Genomic DNA, 17,357 nt, shown 5'->3' on the forward strand with positions numbered 1-17,357 from the left:
AGGGACAAGGCACGAGACAGATGCCTGATCTGTAGACAGGCGGGGCATTGGGCCAAAGAGTGTCCAAACTGTGACAAGTCTCCTAGAACAGTTTGCCACAAATGCCATCAACTGGGACATTGGGCGGCACTCTGCCCTCGGGACCCAAGAGCCTCAAGGTCAAGCGCCAAGCCTACCCTCACGATGGTTCAAGAGGACTGAAGTGGCCCACTCCAGCCAGCCTGCCTGTCACAGATAACCATCACAGGGCTGGAGCCAAGGGTGCAACTGGATGTGGCAGGTAGGCCCGAGAATTTCTTGGTTGATAAAGGGGCTACCTACTGTGTCTTGATCTCCTACTCCGGAGCCTTCTCCTCCCAAACCTGTACCATTTTGGGTGCTACAGGAAAAGCAACTACTGAAAGATTCACCCGAGCACTTCTTTGTTGCTGGGATGGACAAATATTTTCCCACCAGTTTCTGGTGGTCCCTGAGTGTCCTACCCCCTTAATGGGAAGAGATATACTCACTAAACTGGGGACCACCCTTGTGATGGGAAGTTTTTCAGCCCCTAGAGCTCTACAGCTCCTGGTTACTACTGAATAACCCGTTACACCTTCAATAGAGAGGGACCAAAAACTATGGGCAGACAAAATTAACCCCCAGGTGTGGGACCAGGGGATTCCTGGACGAGCCCACCAAGCTGAACCGGTCATCATTGTCCTCCGAGATCCTACTCGGTTTCCTAACCAGAAACAATATCCTCTCAAAAGAGAGGCTCGGGAGGGACTACAGCCTTTAATAAATAAATTCCTTGCTTGTGGGCTATTGATCCCTACCAGTTAGCCATGTAATACCCCAATCCTCTCAGTAAAGAAAAAAGACGGAACCTGGCTAATGGTTCAAGATCTCCGGATCATAAATGAAGCTGTAGACCCCCTCCATCCCACAGTACCCGATCCCTAAGTAATCTTGGGAGAAATCCCACCCAGTGCCAAATGGTTTACAGTCTTGGATCTCAAAGATACATTTTATTTTTTTGCATACCACTGGCTAAAGAATCCCAATACCTTTTTTCCTTTGAGTGGGAGGCCCCAGGAGAAAAACACCAACAGATGACTTGGACAGTATTACCTCAGGGGTTCAGAGATAGCCCCCACCTGTTTGGACAGGCCCTTAGTCGGAATCTCCTAGATCTAGACCTGGGACCTAATGGGAAAATATTACAATATGTAGATGACCTACTAATCTGCTCTCCAGATGAGAAAAGTGCCCAACAACATGCAATTCAGGTTCTAAACTTCTTGGCAGAAAGGGGATATAAAGTCTCCCATGCTAAGGCACAGATGGTCGAGACAAAGGTCACTTACCTGGGAGTTCAGATTACACACGGGTCCAGGAGGCTGTCCTCTGATCGGGTACAAGGAATCCTCCAGTTGCCCTCCCCCCACGACTCGAAAACAATTGCGAGCTTTCCTGGGGCTAACGTTATTGTAGAATCTGGATACCCAATTATGGTCTAATCGCCCAGCCCTTATATGAAAGCTTAAAGGGACGAGATGATTCAATCCCACTGATGTGGGGAACTCCTCAAAAGGAGGCAGAGGCTACACCAAAACAGGCCTTAACTCAGGCACTTGCCTTGAGGTTGCCAGACCCAGAAAAAGCATTCCAACTTTATGTCCATGAAAGAGAGGGAATAGCCTTGGGAGTGTTAACTCAAAGATTGGGATCTGAGCCCCAGCCTGTAGCTTATTAATCCAAGAGCCTCGATCCAACTTTCCAAGGTTGGCCCCTCTGCCTTCGAAATCTTGTAACTATTGCGATCATGATAGAAGATGCTTTAAAACTCTCCTTTGGGGGCAAACTAACTATTTTTACCAGCCACCAAGTAAAACAACTCCTAAATGGGAGAGGCCATTTATGGATGTCTGACCAAAGAATCCTCAGATATCAAGTAATGCTGATGGAAAATCCAGGCCTCACTATATCCTCTTGTGAGGTTCTTAACCCAGCCACCCTCCTCCTTACCCCCGAGGGCTCTCTTCCCTTTCACTCTTGTCTAGAAACCTTGGACCACTGGACAAAACCCCGAGAGGGATTGTCAGAAGATCCTCTAACCAATCCTGAGGAAATCTGGTACACTGATGGAAGCAGCTTTGTCTTGGATGGAAAAAGAAGAGCTGGGTATGCAGTAGTCTCCAATTTTGAGACCATAGAGGCTAAGCCTCTGCCACCAGGTACTTCAGCCCAATTAGCTGAGCTCATAGCCCTGACTCAAGCTTTAGAGCTGGGAAAAGGAAAAGGAATAGCCATTTACACTGACTCCAAGTATGCCTTTCTGGTGCTACATGCACATGCGGCTATTTGGAAAGAAAGGGGCCACTTGACCACCCGAGGGTCCCCAATCAAATATGGTGATCAGATTCTTCGACTCTTGGAGGCAGTCCATCTTCCCACTGAGGTTTCAGTCTCCCACTGTAAAGGACACCAAAAAGGGAACACGGAAGTGGCACGAGGGAACCAAGCAGCTGATCAGGCAGCTAGGAGAGCAGCATTACAGAACCATGACCTAATAGGGATTGCCACCTTAGTTCCACAGACTAATTTGCCAGAAACTCCTTCATATACTGAAGGTGAAACTCTAAGAGCGAGGGCTTTCAAGAAGATCATATGAGGTGGTTCCAAAAGGAGGGACTCCTTTTTCTGCCTGGAAACCTCCAATGGAAGTTGGTTAACTCCTTACATGCCACTACTCATTTAGCAGAAAAGGCCCTCCAAAGGTTACTAGAAAGGTCCTTCAGAGGAACAGGCCTCCAAACAACTATAAGACAGGTGGTCTCCTCTTGCCCCACTTGCCAATTAAACAACCCCCAAGGAGCTCGAAGACCCCGGCTGGCCCAGCCCATCCAATGACGTGGGGCCTATCCAGGAGAAGACTGGCAGATGGACTTCACCCAGATGCCAGTTTCTCAAGAGTATAAATACCTATTAGTTATGATAGATACATTCACAGGATGGATTGAAGGCTTTCCCACCCGGACTGAGAAGGCTGAGGAGGTGGTAAAAAAACTGCTCCATGAAATCATTCCAAGATTTGGTCTGCCCAGGTCATTACAAAGTGTAAATGGGACATCATTTACTTCTAAGGTCACCCAAAGAGTCTTGAAAGCATTGGGCATTACTTATTATCTCCATTGTGCCTGGAGGCCTCAATCTTCAGGAAAAGTAGAAAGAGCCAATCAATTCTTAAAATCAGCAATAAAAAAGATAACCCAGGAGACCTCCCTGGGATGGAAGGAGGCTTTATCAATAGCTCTCCTCCACACCCACATTGCCTCTAAGGAACAGGTTGGTCTTAGTCCTTATGAGATGCTATATGGGAGACCTTTTGTTTATGTCAATGACCTCTTCCTAGATCCAGAGGTTCAGACCCTCCAGTCTTATACCATGGCCATTGGGCAATTCCAACAGGATATACGCTTGTGGGGTATGAACCAGGACCCAAAGATTCTAAACAGTCACCACTATATGCTCCAGGAACACAAGTCCTAATTAAAGTCTGGAAAGATGGGTCCCCAAAGGCTCAACTCCAGCCCACATGGAAGGGCCCCTACCCTGTAATACTTTCTACCCCCACAGCAGTCAAGATACCAGGACATGACTCCTGGATTCACTACTTACGAGTCAAGCCGTGGAAGAAAACAGAAGACACTCAATACACCTGTGAGCCCCTGGGAGATCACAGATACCTATTTAGAACTACCAATGAGTGCCAGTCTAATGAACACACCCAAAATCTGGTTTCTGGGGGTAAGACTTCTCAGGATAACTCTAAGGAGCCAACACAGCTTGACAGAGATTGTACTCTAAGACAGACAGAAGATAGATCTTCTGATCCCTGAACAAGGAGGGACTTGAGCTATCCTGGTGATGTGAATTTAAAATTGACCAATGTCCCTTGTTATGCTATATTGATGATGCTTATGATTATTCCATGTACTGTCAATTGGCTAACCTGTTTTGTCTCTACCCAGGTCAACCAGCTACAACGTGCAGTGCCAGTTCAACAAAGATATAAAACTACAGCTGACCACGGAAAATATCACACACACCCTTGGACACTGCTATAAGGACTCTGAGGATTGAGACTAACAAGAGGGGGAGGCCCAATACCCCTCGCCGCCCCAGTTCAGCAGGGAGTAGCCAGAAAGACCTCGATGCCCCTATTCCCAAAGAATTGGGCCTCCCATCTCTTGAGCGGGGAATGTTAGGTAGGTAGAATAGGGAAAAGGAGTCCAAAATGGTGGTGACTAAAAGACAAGGAAGGTCCGAGGACCAGAGTGAAGACTTCAGGCAGAACAAACAGAACAAACAGCATTCCTGGCTAAGCCCAATTTGCATAGGGCAGACCCAGGTGGAGGAAAAAACATATAAAAGGAGGAGCCAAAGTGCTTTCTCAGGACTCTCTCTCCCTCGTGCATGCGCGTGCTCTCTCTCTCTCTTTCTCTCTCTCTCTTTCTCTCTCCCTCCCTCCCTCCCTCCCCACACACTCCTCCACTCTCTTCTCTTCGAGTCTTGGATTCTCCTGCTATCTTCTAAATAAAATGGAGCTGTAACACTGATTTGCCTAAGAGCTGTAACACGGTTTGTCCAAGACCCGAGAGCTGTGATGCGCCAAGGGCTTTAATGTCTGTTGCTCCAAATCTTTGTTGTGATGAGACAAAGAACCGAGGAACATACACTCGTGTGAAGGTAGGAAACCTAAAGATGAAGAAGGAATATCTGCAAGATGACCTCCAAGTTTAGTAAGGTGGTAAGATACACTTGAAAAGAGAACTGGCAACCCATTCCAGTATTCTTGGCTGGAGAATTTCATGGACAGAGGAGCCTGACAGGCTATAGTACATGGAGTCAAAGAGTCAGACATGACTGAGAGACTAACTTTTTTAAGACACACTTGAGGGCCCATCAGAGATGGCTTATCTTGACTAACGAATCGTGATGTTCTGTTGCTTGTTCTTCCTCAGAGTTCCTTGACTACTTAGGTGCAGACATATAAAAAGAGCACAGCTGGGGCCTCCAGGGTTGGACTTTTCCAGTGCACGTGTCAGAAAAACAGGCCTCAAAATCCAACTAGAGAACTGGCAAGATTTTTGTTGATATGGTGGCCATCACAGGACAATAAGACCAAGGGAGTGTGAACAACAGGAGACTGGTAGATGGGGAGAAAGGAAAGCAGGGAGTGGGATAACACATTGAGAAAGCTGAACCACAGTAGTGATAAGAGTGGCTGGAAAAGCATGTTTGAGAAATGGAGGAGGACACTGGAATAGGAAGCTTTGGAGGTGGAGAAGTTTTGCACGGTGACAATTTTCCTTGTGACTGAGGAAGAAGGTTGCTGAGGAGATGAGTACGTTATTGAATAAGAGGAAGTGAAGCCATTAAGAGCCAGGACTTGCGCTAAGCTGCCCATGTGAAAGGCGACGCCATGCACAAGGCTGGTGGCCAAGACGTGGGGAAAGAGAAGGCGTAAACAGGAACCCATGAAAATGTGAGGAGGAGGGAATGCTTTGGCCAAAGGGCATAAACTTCAAAGCAGACGGTGCTGTTTTTCACAGAAAGTGAACGTATTAGTCATACAGTCATGTCTGACTCTTTGTGATCCCACAGACTGCAATCCACCAGGCTCCTCTGTCCATGGAATTCTCCAGGCAAGAATTCTGGAGTGAGTCGCCATTCCCTTCTCCAGGGAGTCTTTCCCACCCAGGAATCGAATCCGGGTCTCCTCCACTGCAGACTTTTCACAGAACCATTGCCCAATACACTTCTGGAGTTTGCCATAGGAAGCAAAGAGCTCACCAGCCTCACGTGAGAGGTCTCTGGGGAGTTCATCCTCACGGCTTCAGTTAAGGCAAGGAGGGGCAGGGATGTTCCGTAAAGAAGATAGAGGGTAAAAGGCATTTCCTTGCTCTGATGCTGTGCTTCCGCAGCTGAGGCCAGGCAGGGAAGCAGTGCATTATGGGAATGATGGTATTGCACCAAATAAGTGACTCCAGTAACTTACACTTGTGTGTTGGCCAATAGTAATCAGAGATGAGAGACGTGGAGATTAAGCTTTAATGCTCCCTCTGAGGACAGTGAATTCTGGCCCTAATGGGTAAAGATGTATTCTCCACTTTGCTTCAGTGGACCCTGCAGGCTGGACCTCAGACAAAGCACATGTCTGTGTTGGTGAACCTGCTTTACGCTTAGGCTTAGCACTCACTTCTCTGATCACCTCGGATCTCTCCAAAGACCTCCCATGTCTCCATTCTCGTGGACCCTTTCTCTCTCACTCCCTACACCGAGAAGATATTAGCAGATGCCCTGGTTTGAAGCTTGTCTCTGAGACTTTCTGAGTTCAACAACCTTGGGCAAATTACTTCACCTCTTTGTGCATTGTCCTCCTTATCTGTAAAATGGGAGTAATACTCTCACCCAACTTGCAGGGTTGTCACCAAGATCAATGCTATCATGGACCTGATGCACTGTACCTGGAATCCAATTTTCACTTTCACTGGAGCCCAGTGACAGACTAAAGAAAACCTGAGGGTTTCTGTCTCTCTGCTTCTCCAAATATTTCCTAAAATCCAGCCTTACTGGACTTTTTCAAATCCTTTCTGTCATAGAGGTCCTTTATTAGCTGGGAGTTATTGAAGGCAGACATATAACTTCTCCTTTTCTTATCTCCAGTCTTTTGAATGTTGCCTCACACTATTTTTAAAATATTTGTTGAGATGGAAGTGGGTTATGTAATAGCATTTCTTATGTCTTCTCCCAGACTTATTTGCTTTATTATACAAGACAAAAGGTTTAAGTAAAAATGACTTTCATTGTCCAGTTTCAGGTAGATGGTTAGGCACAAGAGAGGTATTTATTTGGGGAAGATTGAGGTGATGTTGGGTGGGCAAAACAATATTATTGATGAGGATCTTCCTAGAACTAATGAAATTGCATCATGGGTGGCTGGTTTTGACTTTCTCAACTAATAAAGGCAAATCTGTATCTGGTATTTGTTACAAATACATGATATGAAAACAACATAGTTTGTTATCTTATTAAGGAATTTAAAGTATAGCAGTCTCTAGTGTTTGGAAAAGAAGAGATGTGAGGCTTGTCCTAAATTAAATATTATAAATCAAAAACATGCATCTGTGAATCACAAATTGAAGCCAGTCATTTTTATTTTATGAAGATGTTGAATGGAATTACCTCATACACTTCCTGAGTATAGATTCCAGTGGCTCTCCAATAGTTTTCCTATGGAATTGGGTGGTAATGAGCAGATGAGCTTACTGTGATCTTGCTAAAAATGCTGTATTTTTCAACTTAAATTTGGAGAAAATAAAAGAAATTAGAAAGCAGTTAGAGTAACAATCTGCTTTGCTTGATATTCTTTGGAGAAAGTGACATTTATTATTGAGTTTTTCATGGGTTGCTGGAAATCTGAAGTCTGTTGCATAGTCTTGGAGTTTCAGCCTTTTCCTGAAAGTTCCATAGGAAGTTCAGTCAGAAGAGCTGATATTAATTTACCTAATTCTCTGAGTCTCTCTAAAGATCACTAATAATCATTGAGTAGCTTTATCTTTTTAAAACAAGAAACTAGGAATTTACACACTAAGTCTATAATCAATCCATCAGAGTTATTAAGTAACTAGAGAGTGAATTTATTCTGGCAAAGCCCTTATAGTAAACTAACATACAAGTTATCTTCTCTCTCTATGTAATGGATGATGGTTTGGTAACTTCTAGTGGAAATGTACATAATTCTCTTCTAGATTTTCTTTGTATGAACCATGGTATTTTCTTTTTCTTATGGAAAAAGTATGTGTTCATGATTTCCATCAATCATATCACGCTACTATGCATATACCTATATCCTCATTGATGGTGGTTTAATCACTAAGTCATTAAGTCATGTCTGACTCTTGCAGCCCCATGGAGAGTAGCCTGCCAGGCTCCTCTGTCCATGTGATTCTCCAGACAAGAAGACTGGAGTGGATTACCATTTCCTTCTTCAGGGGATCTTCCCAACCCAGGAATTGAACCTGGGTCTCCTGCATTGCAGGCAGGAGCTCCAAGGGAAGACTTATATCCTCATTATATTTCAATAATTAAAAAATAACATTATTCTTCACTTACAGAGAGCATACAAAAAGATACTGCAATCACAATGCACCTTTAAAAAGAAAAAAATCCTACTATTTTCCTTAAATTTGTTCAGTTACCCAATTTATAATACAATGAAAATCTGTGTAAGGTTATAGACATATGGATTATTATATTTGTTATAAAACACGTTCACATTGGTAGTTTATCCTGGGTATCTGATTTTAGGGAGAAATTCTGGCTAGTCACGCTACCTTTTTTGGCTGATACTTTCTTATAATCTTGGTCTTAAGAAACATATGGATCTATCAATGGGTCTATCAACTGAGAAGTTGCTAGATTAAATCTTGTTACTTTTTTTGAGCGCCATCATTTTGTTGGCTGCCCAATGGTCTATACTCCATAGCTCAAAGTCACTCCCACGAGGTCCTTCTGATGTTCTAATCAGAATTCTTCAAACTTTGTCCATCTTCCAACTCTCTGAAGCAAACACAAACTAATTCTCATGAGAGATTTTATACCAGCTACAAGCAACTACCATGCCCAAAAAGAAGAGGTGGCCAAAGTATGGGTCCTGATTCAGAAGACTTTGTTAAGTTGAACCAAAAGATACTTTGCATTTGAATTTTGGCTCCTTAAAAAAAAATATCCTAGACTATGGTTCTCCAATTTGCCTTGAGATAACTTGGCTTATGGAAGAGTTAGAAGAGAGGCTTATGTGATCTTTGAAGAAGATCACTTAGAAAAATAAAGGTGTGGGAGTAATAGTTGCAGACAGAATAGATATCTGAAAACCAACAGGGCCCAGGAATAAGCATATCAACTGGGAACTAGCAAATCAGATGAAGAAGAAGCTGGTTCTTCACTTGAGCATCCAGTCAAGAGGCAAGATCAGAAATCAGAGATTTTTGTGATTTAGGAAACCAAACATCCAACCATGCGTGCATTTACCATAGATGATCCATGCTTTCAATTTCTCTCCAGTCTATCTCTTCAGCCTTTTGTCTTCTCCCCAGTCCTCCCAGAGCTTTTCCTGAATGTGTGGACTTCCTTTCTGCTGCTCACACCATTCCTCATCCCACTTGTGTTTCTGATAAGTTTGCTGAGCATAAGGGAATTTTCACCATTTAAAAATGGTTGAGGTGGAGAGTGGAGATAGGAAGTAGTTCCTTAGTATATTTATTTTCACCAATTAAGAGCTATATTTAAAGGTAACAAATGGTAACTTCATTTCCCTATTGGTTCAGTTGGTAAAGATTCCGCCTGCCAATCCAGGAGATGCGGGTTCGATCCCTGGGTCAGGAAGAAACCTGGAGAAGAAAATGACAACTCCCTCCAGTATTCTTCCCTGGGAAATCTCATGGACAGAGGAGCCTGGCAGGCTACAGTGCATGGTTATCAAAAAATCGGACACAACTTACTGACCAAAATGGTAACTATGATGGAGAGTTTTCTGCATGAGAAATGAAGGTAATTTTCTAACTTTTCTTTATTGCACATACTGAAAAGGTAAAGGTACTAGTAAATATCTCAGAGTATTTCTCAAACATAGCATGCATATGAGTCACCTGGAAACCTCATTAAATCGAAGATTCTGATTCAGTAGGTCTAGGCTGAAGCAAAGGCTCATCATTTCTAAACAGCTCCCAAGGGGTGCCCACACTGCTGGTCCTTGCTCCACACATCAATAGCTAGGTCTTATGGGATTTCAAATAATTAATGATATTTATTCGATGCAGTTGGAAACTATTTCTCAAATGTATGTCATAGGTGTGTATCTAATTTTTTTCCAGTCTGGTACTAAAAATAATAATAATAATAATAATTCCTGGGCTCTCTGCTTTGCTGTCTATATCTGAATGATTGCTAAACTTAATTCATGAAATGTTGAACAGACATTGCTCGGCCTCCAACAAGAGACCGCTAAATGACCGTTTCTGTGTCTTTAAATACTTGGAGAGGTTTTGTTTTCTTTTTCTCAAGGAAGAAGCTTCCCAGCATACCCTCCACTCCCACATTCACAGAGGACTAAAATAGAAATATGCTTAAATTGGGACTTCCCTGGGGGTCCAGTGGTTAGGACTTCATGCTTTCACTGCTGAGGGCATGAGTTCAATCCCTGGTCAGGAAACTAAGATCCCATAAGCCACGCTATGTGATCCCCCCAAAAAAGTTAAGACTGTATAACTTTGATTTGTTCATAGCAGAGATTTATGGAATGCTGGGGCATGTAAGAATTCTCATCACTGAGTGGTCTTCTCAAAGAGAATAGATGCATGTCATCCCTGCCCCCAGTACTCTTGCCTGGAAAATCCCAAGGATGGAGGAGCCTGGTAGGCTGCAGTCCATGGGGTCGCTAAGAGTCAGACATGACTGAGTGACTTCACTTTCACTTTTCACTTTCATGCATTGGAGAAGGAAGTGGCAACCCACTCCAGGGCTCTTGCCTGGAGAATCCCAGGGGTGGGGGAGCCTGGTGGGCTGCCGTTTATGGGGTTGCATAGAGTCAGACACGACTGAAGCGACTTAGCAGCAGCAGCAGCAGCAGCAGCAGCAGCATCCCTGCCCCTGGACGAGAACCATTGATTCAGAGCATTGTTGCTGTTTCACTAAGTTGTGTCCAACTCTTTGCAATCCAGGGACTGTAGCCCTCCAGCCGCCTCTGTCCATGGGATTTTCCAGGCAAGAATACTGGATTGGGGAGCCAGTCCCTTCTCCGGGGGATCTTCCGGACCCGGGGATCAAACCGGAGTCTCTTGCATTGGCAGGCGGATTCTTTACCACTGAGCCACCTTTGAAGCATACCTACCAAATTTAGAAGGCTGGAACCCTGATCCTCACAGGTCATGATTTCTCCATGTAATCACAGAAAGATCACACCATCACCTTCCATTATGTGCACAGCCCCTGCCTGATTCTCATCCTCTGAATTCCTCTTCTTTCTGCCTCTGGGAAGACTTCACTTACATATGAAGAGTCCTCTTTGCCTCCAAGATAGAGGACCATTTCTTGACCTCAGTCCCATCAGGGGACTTAGGAAGCCTTAGCCCAACACTGAGGCTAATTATGGCTGTACCACCTAGGCTTTGGGACCTAATCTACCTGTGGACCTATTTAGGATTAGAGGATCAGTGGCATATCCTGGAATCTATGCCTTCGTAAACTGTGCTCCTCCAGAGTTGAGGTCCTTCCTAGATCTTGCCAGTCCTCCTTGTGACTGGGAGGCCAGGTCCTGAGCTCACTGCTAGTGGCAAGATCCAGCTGCAGCCAACAGAGGCTTGCCGAAGACTAGATGCTACCTGCATGATTTCTGAATTTTGCCTTTTACCTAGATCCCCTGACTCTCTGGTGGCTTATATAGTAATCTGCCTGCAGTGCAGGAGATCCAGGTTTGATTCCTGGATTGGGAAGATCCCCTGAAGGAGGAAATGGAAACTGACTCCAGTATTCTTGCCTGAAGAATTTCATGGATAGAGGAGTCTGGAGGGCTACAATTCATGGGGTTGTTAAGAGTCAGACATGACTGAGTGACTAACACTTTCACTTTCCTGACCCTCTTGCCTGTACAGATAATCCTGATATTGTTCTTCGGTTTCTCTCCATACTCATCCACCTGCAGCTGTAAGGCTGTAAGGCTGTAAGCCACCTGTAAGGCTGAAAATTAAGGCTCACTGGTATGTGTTGCCTTGACAACTAGGGGGAATTGGGAGGGGCTTGGGGTTTTCTTGATGGCTCACATGGTGAAGAATCTGCCTGGATTGCAGGAGACCCGGTTCGATCCCTGGGTTGGGAAGATCCCCTGGAGAAGAAAATGGCAACCCACTCCAGTATTCTTGCCTGGAGAATTCCTTGGACAGAGGAACCAGGCAGGCTACAGTTCATAGGATCGCAAAGGAGCGCACATCTAAACAGCAACCACACTTCATCTTTTAGCATTTCAAAGTCCTTACAGAATGCCACACAATCAGGTCAAAAGAAAAAACTTATTTCTCTTGCTCATCGGTACCATGGTAATGGATGTTGTAGTTTTTTTTTTTTTTTAAAGAGTTATTTATTTATTTTTGACTGCCCTAGGTCTTCATTGCTGTGAGTGGGCTTTCTCTAGTCGTGTCAAGTGGGGGCTATTTTCTGTTGCGGTGAGCGGCCTTCTCATTGAAGTGGCCTCTCTCATTGCAGAGCACAGGCCCCAGAGCTCGAGGGCTTCGTTAGTTGCGGCTTGTGGGCCCCAGAGCTTGGGCTCAGCAGTTGTTGAGCATGGCGGGCTCAGCTGCTCCATGGCAGGTGGGATCATCCCCAAGCAGGGATCCAACCCTTGTCCTCTGCATTTGCAGGAAGAATCCCAACCACTAGCCCACCAGGGAAGCCCAGTGTAGTTTGTTAATAATAAACTCAGAGGTTTCATCTCCCACGACTTGACATCTAGTTCTGACTCTGAAACGTGAAAGTGAAAGTGAAGTCGCTCAGTCGTGCCCGACTCTTAGCGATCCCATGGACTGCAGCCTACCAGGCTCCTCCGTCCATGGGATTTTCCAGGCAAAAGTACTGGAGTGGGGTGCCATTGCCTTCTCCCAAGGATAATCCTGGCTGAATGACTTACCCTCTGCCACATCTGTAAAATGGGTACCTATGCTTTGGAGTTCTTGTGGGGATGGACGGGGTTAATAATGTCAGGCCCTTGGAAAATTTTATACTATATAGAAATCTCAATCTCAAATGCAGGCTTGACAGCATCCATATGTTCTTACACTGCTATTTTCTAATATCCTGACTTTCTGTGGATTTATGGCTAGTGTCTTAGTTTAAATCTGCCTTAAAGCCTTACTTGTTCTTGATTGAATTGCCATTTTATTTGACAGTAATTTTTTCTCTGATCTGAATTATTGCAAGGGGGAAGCCATGAGCACAGGGCATAAACATGCTTGGTGCGTACTCAGCAAGCAGCTGGCTAAATAAATGCAACGTTAGGCATACTTTATGATTTAATGACCTGGATTTTTTCCACACTCATGCCTAACTTACTTCTGCGTTCATATTTGTGTTCAAGATGGCTAGATTTCCCCAAAGCCTGACTTCTAGAATAAAAGAGATGTTGTTCAATTGTTGCCTCGAGGCGTTATGCTTTGGTCACTGTGAGTTAAATTCACTATTTTCATCAGAGAAAAATCATGATTTAAAACAAAAGTTATTCTTCATGTTGGAAATGAGGCGGGAGCTTCATGCCTTGTTGGCTAGTTAAATAGACCACTAGAAGTGTAATATGGTTTGCGAAGGGCTATTATTTATACATAGTGGGTTCAGATTAAGGTGTGGTTGACATACCATATTTATTAGAGGTAGAAAGAGAGAAAAAGAAATTAAACCTACACGTTGCAGATTCAGACACAGTTTTTGGTTATTTTAAGTTTAGACGTGGACAGGTGACAGTTGGTAGAAAGCGTGTCTGTGTGTGTATGTTGGCGTGTGCATGTGGGTGCATCTACGAAGGTGGAAGCGAACACACTGCAGAAACAGATAATAATCACAGAACACCAGTGATCATTCAAAGCGCTATTGACACGCATGCGTTACAGGAAGAGTGACCTCACTGCCATAACCCTCCTGAGATTGCAGGATCTAAGGATTATTGCTGCATTAGGGGCAATTTCTAGAAGAACTAGTTCACATATTTTTTTTCTGTCAGACCAGAGCACAACTAAGAATGGGAAAAAAAAAATTAGACCTTCCAAAGTTGTTTTTATTACACATTTTCTAGCCTTTGATAAATGTTTATTTGTTATCTTGTATCACTCATAAGTTAGGGAAACATCCTTCATGAGTAGGTATTTGGAAATCATAAACAGTTAAGAACTGAAGCTGTTTGGTAAGCACAGCCATACACATTTTGAACAATAAAAACGAGCTTTTAGTTTTGAAGAAATAAAACTTTTTTAACAAATGAAATATTTTAAGTGTTTTTTATGAAGACCCAAAAGTTCAATCTGTGGACACATAAGTGCTGTGACCTTCCTGTTACCTTACCTTATGGAAGCTCATGAGATGCAAACCCAAAAATAAGCCAAAGAAAACCATGATCAGAAATCAAAGAAAATTCTTGTTATGAACTTATTAGTCATTGCTCTCCAGAAGTTCTCAGTCTCTTGCTTAGATAGTAGCCTGCAAATAAGGTAGTGGATGAGAAAAATGGCAGATTACATAATAATGATTCTCTGTAGAGAGAGGAGGAGAAGGCAATGGCACCCCACTCCAGTGCTCTTGCCTGGAAAATCCCATGGACAGAGGAGCCTGGTAGGCTGCAGTCCATGGGGTCGCTAGGAGTAGGACACGACTGAGTGACTTCACTTCCACTTTTCACTTTCATGCATTGGAGAAGGAAGTGGCAACCCACTCCAGTGTTCTTGCCTGGAGAATCCCAGGGACTGGGGGAGCCTGGTGGGCTGCCGTCTCTGGGGTCGCACACAGTCAGACACGACTGAAGCAACTTAGCAGCAGCAGTAGAGAGAGGAGACAGAGAATCTGTAAAAGCTGGGCCAAAGTACCACAGTCTGAGTCCATCAAGCCTGGGGCAAGTGATGCCACAGGTCAGAGGGACTCTTTCTTTTTTTTTAATTGTTGCTGTTCTATTTTCTCATATCTTCTCTAAACTACTGAAATATGGTTGATTTTCAGTGTTCCAGGTGAACAGCAAAATGATTCAGTTATACTGGATATATATGTAAGTCTTTTTTAAAAAATCTATTTTATATACAGTATTGTGTATCTGTTAATCTCATAATTCCTTACTTATACCCCCCTTTCCCCTTGGGTAACTGTAATTTTACTGTGTCTGCGAGTCTATTTCTGTTTTTTTTTTTAAATAAATTCATTCATATCATTCTTTTTTAGATTCCACATACAAGTGATATATGATATTTTTCTTTGTCTGACTTGCTTCACTTAGTATGATAATCTCTAGGTTCATCAGTGTTGCTGAAAGTGGCATTATTTCATTCTTTTTAATGGGTGAGTAGTATTTTATTGTATATAGATACCATAACTTCTTTATCCATTAATCAGTCAGTGGACATTTAGGTTGCTTTCATGTCTTGGTTATTGTAAATAGTGCTGCTATGAATATATAGGTACATGTATTTTTTCTGAATTTGAAAAACTCCTTTTTTTTTTTTGATTGTTTAAAATATGTTTAGTTCTCATCACACCCACAAAATTTCTATAACTGTGTGTGGTCACAGATGTTAACTAGACATTGTGGTATTTATTTCACAATACATAAAATATCAAATAATTATATTGTACATCTGAAATGTATATAATGTTGTGTCTATTATACCTCGATAAAAAATAAAAGTTTGTAAGAATTATATTATACTGAAGTGATAAGGGCAGAAGAATTGAAAATTAACTTAAGGAATATCTGCCAACATTTCTCAAGAGCCCTTGAAGTGCACACAAAAAAATTTGATGTGTATGGAGATGACCAAGGGCTTCCCTGGTGGCTCAGCCATAAAGAACCCACCTGCTAATGCAAGAGATGTGGGTTTGATCCCTGGATTAGGAAGATCCTCCGGAGTAGGAAATAGCAACCCACTCCAGTGTTTTTGCCTGGAAAATCCCATGGACAGAGGAGTCTGGTGGGCTGTAGTCCATAGGGTGGAAAAGAGTCGGACGCAGCTTAGTGACTAAATAGCAGCAGCAGGGATGACCGAATCACAAAGCAAAGTTTAAATTATGCTCAGGGTCATTCCTGACTCAGTTTCTTTCATTTCCTCCAGCAGATATTCATTCTCCTTGGTTATGCTGTGAGGAGGAGTGGCTGCTTCCTCTTCCTTGGTCTCTTCTTCGGAGGCTTCTCTGGTGGTAGAGTCTGCTTGGAATGCAGGAGACCTGGGTTTGATCCCTGGGTTCGATCCCTGGGTCGGGAAGATCCCCTGGAGGAGAACATGGCAACCCACTCCAGTATTCTTGCGTGGAGAATCCCCATGGACAGAGGAGCCTGGCAGGCTACAGTTCATGGGGTCGCAAAGAGTCAGACCAAACCAAGTGACTAATGCTCATGACTGAGCGGCTAACACTGGCTGCTTCCTCTTCCTTTGTCTCTTCTTCACGTCTCTAAGTACAAGGACAGAGTCGCAAAGAGTCTTCAGCATTAAGCAGAGCATTCTGGTGTCACAACAAATTGTAGAGTCATGTGCCTTACACACTGTATGTGTATAGTCAACAGAACATCATCCTCACCTTCCTCCCATCACAGCTCTTACCCTTTCTCACGCGTGCTCCCTCACATCACTTCATCCTCAGCGCAGAGGCTGCAAATTCAGGAGTTGTGAACCCAGGGGCCTACGGGAGCCGTGTAGGGCCAAGTGCTCAGTTCCCACGGATGGTTGTTATAAGCGAAGGCAGGAAAAGAGAGGCCAGGCCTCTTTCTCACAAGAAGACCCCAGTTATAGTTTTTATGTGAGATTTCAGCAATTTTTTAAAATTAATGCAACATTTTTAAATATGTGGGATAAAAATAACAGTTTTTAGTATGCGTCTAGTCCATAGGCTCAAGTCTTCAGCTGCAACTATCTCTGAAATTCACTTCGTCTCTGAGTCTTCCCCACACCTGACCTGTGTCTAATCAAATATGTGTAAAGGACAAAGATGTGTATTAATACATGACTTCAAGCTAGATTATAACAGTAATCTTGTGTAATGATATGCTGTAATATATACTACAATAATAATAATAGTGTGTTGTAGTACTATAACCTTGGACAGCAATGTATTTCCCAAAGAACTGTATATCCTTTAGTTATAAATTACACATCAGGGGAAAGAAAGCTTATATATAATTTACTTTTTAGAAAACCTGAATTCATAATAGAACAAAAGAAAGATTTAATTAATATTCTTTAGTAGCTGTAAATCTCCCTAAACTATTAAGATGTGTCCTGGGGCATATTTAGGATTTAGGAATAGAATTCAGATTAAGTAAAATGTACTTATGATCATGCCTACAGTACAACAAACATGAATTTTAGTAAAAAAAAGAAAAGCAGGAAACAGGAAAGTCGGAATGGATTATGTAATTTATGAGATACACTTTATTGAACATTTCATTTGGTCTACCAACAGTTTCTGTTGGTAGTTATACATTTGTTATATGGACCCCTTTGCAAAGTTCTTGCCTTCAATAAACACTGGACAGTCCCACTGCTGCTAATAATTTCATCTCCTCTGATGTTGGC

The sequence above is a fragment of the Bison bison genome, unplaced genomic scaffold, assembly GCF_000754665.1.
Source record: "Bison bison bison isolate TAMUID 2011002044 unplaced genomic scaffold, Bison_UMD1.0 scf7180017864440, whole genome shotgun sequence".
Classification (NCBI taxonomy): domain Eukaryota; kingdom Metazoa; phylum Chordata; class Mammalia; order Artiodactyla; family Bovidae; genus Bison; species Bison bison.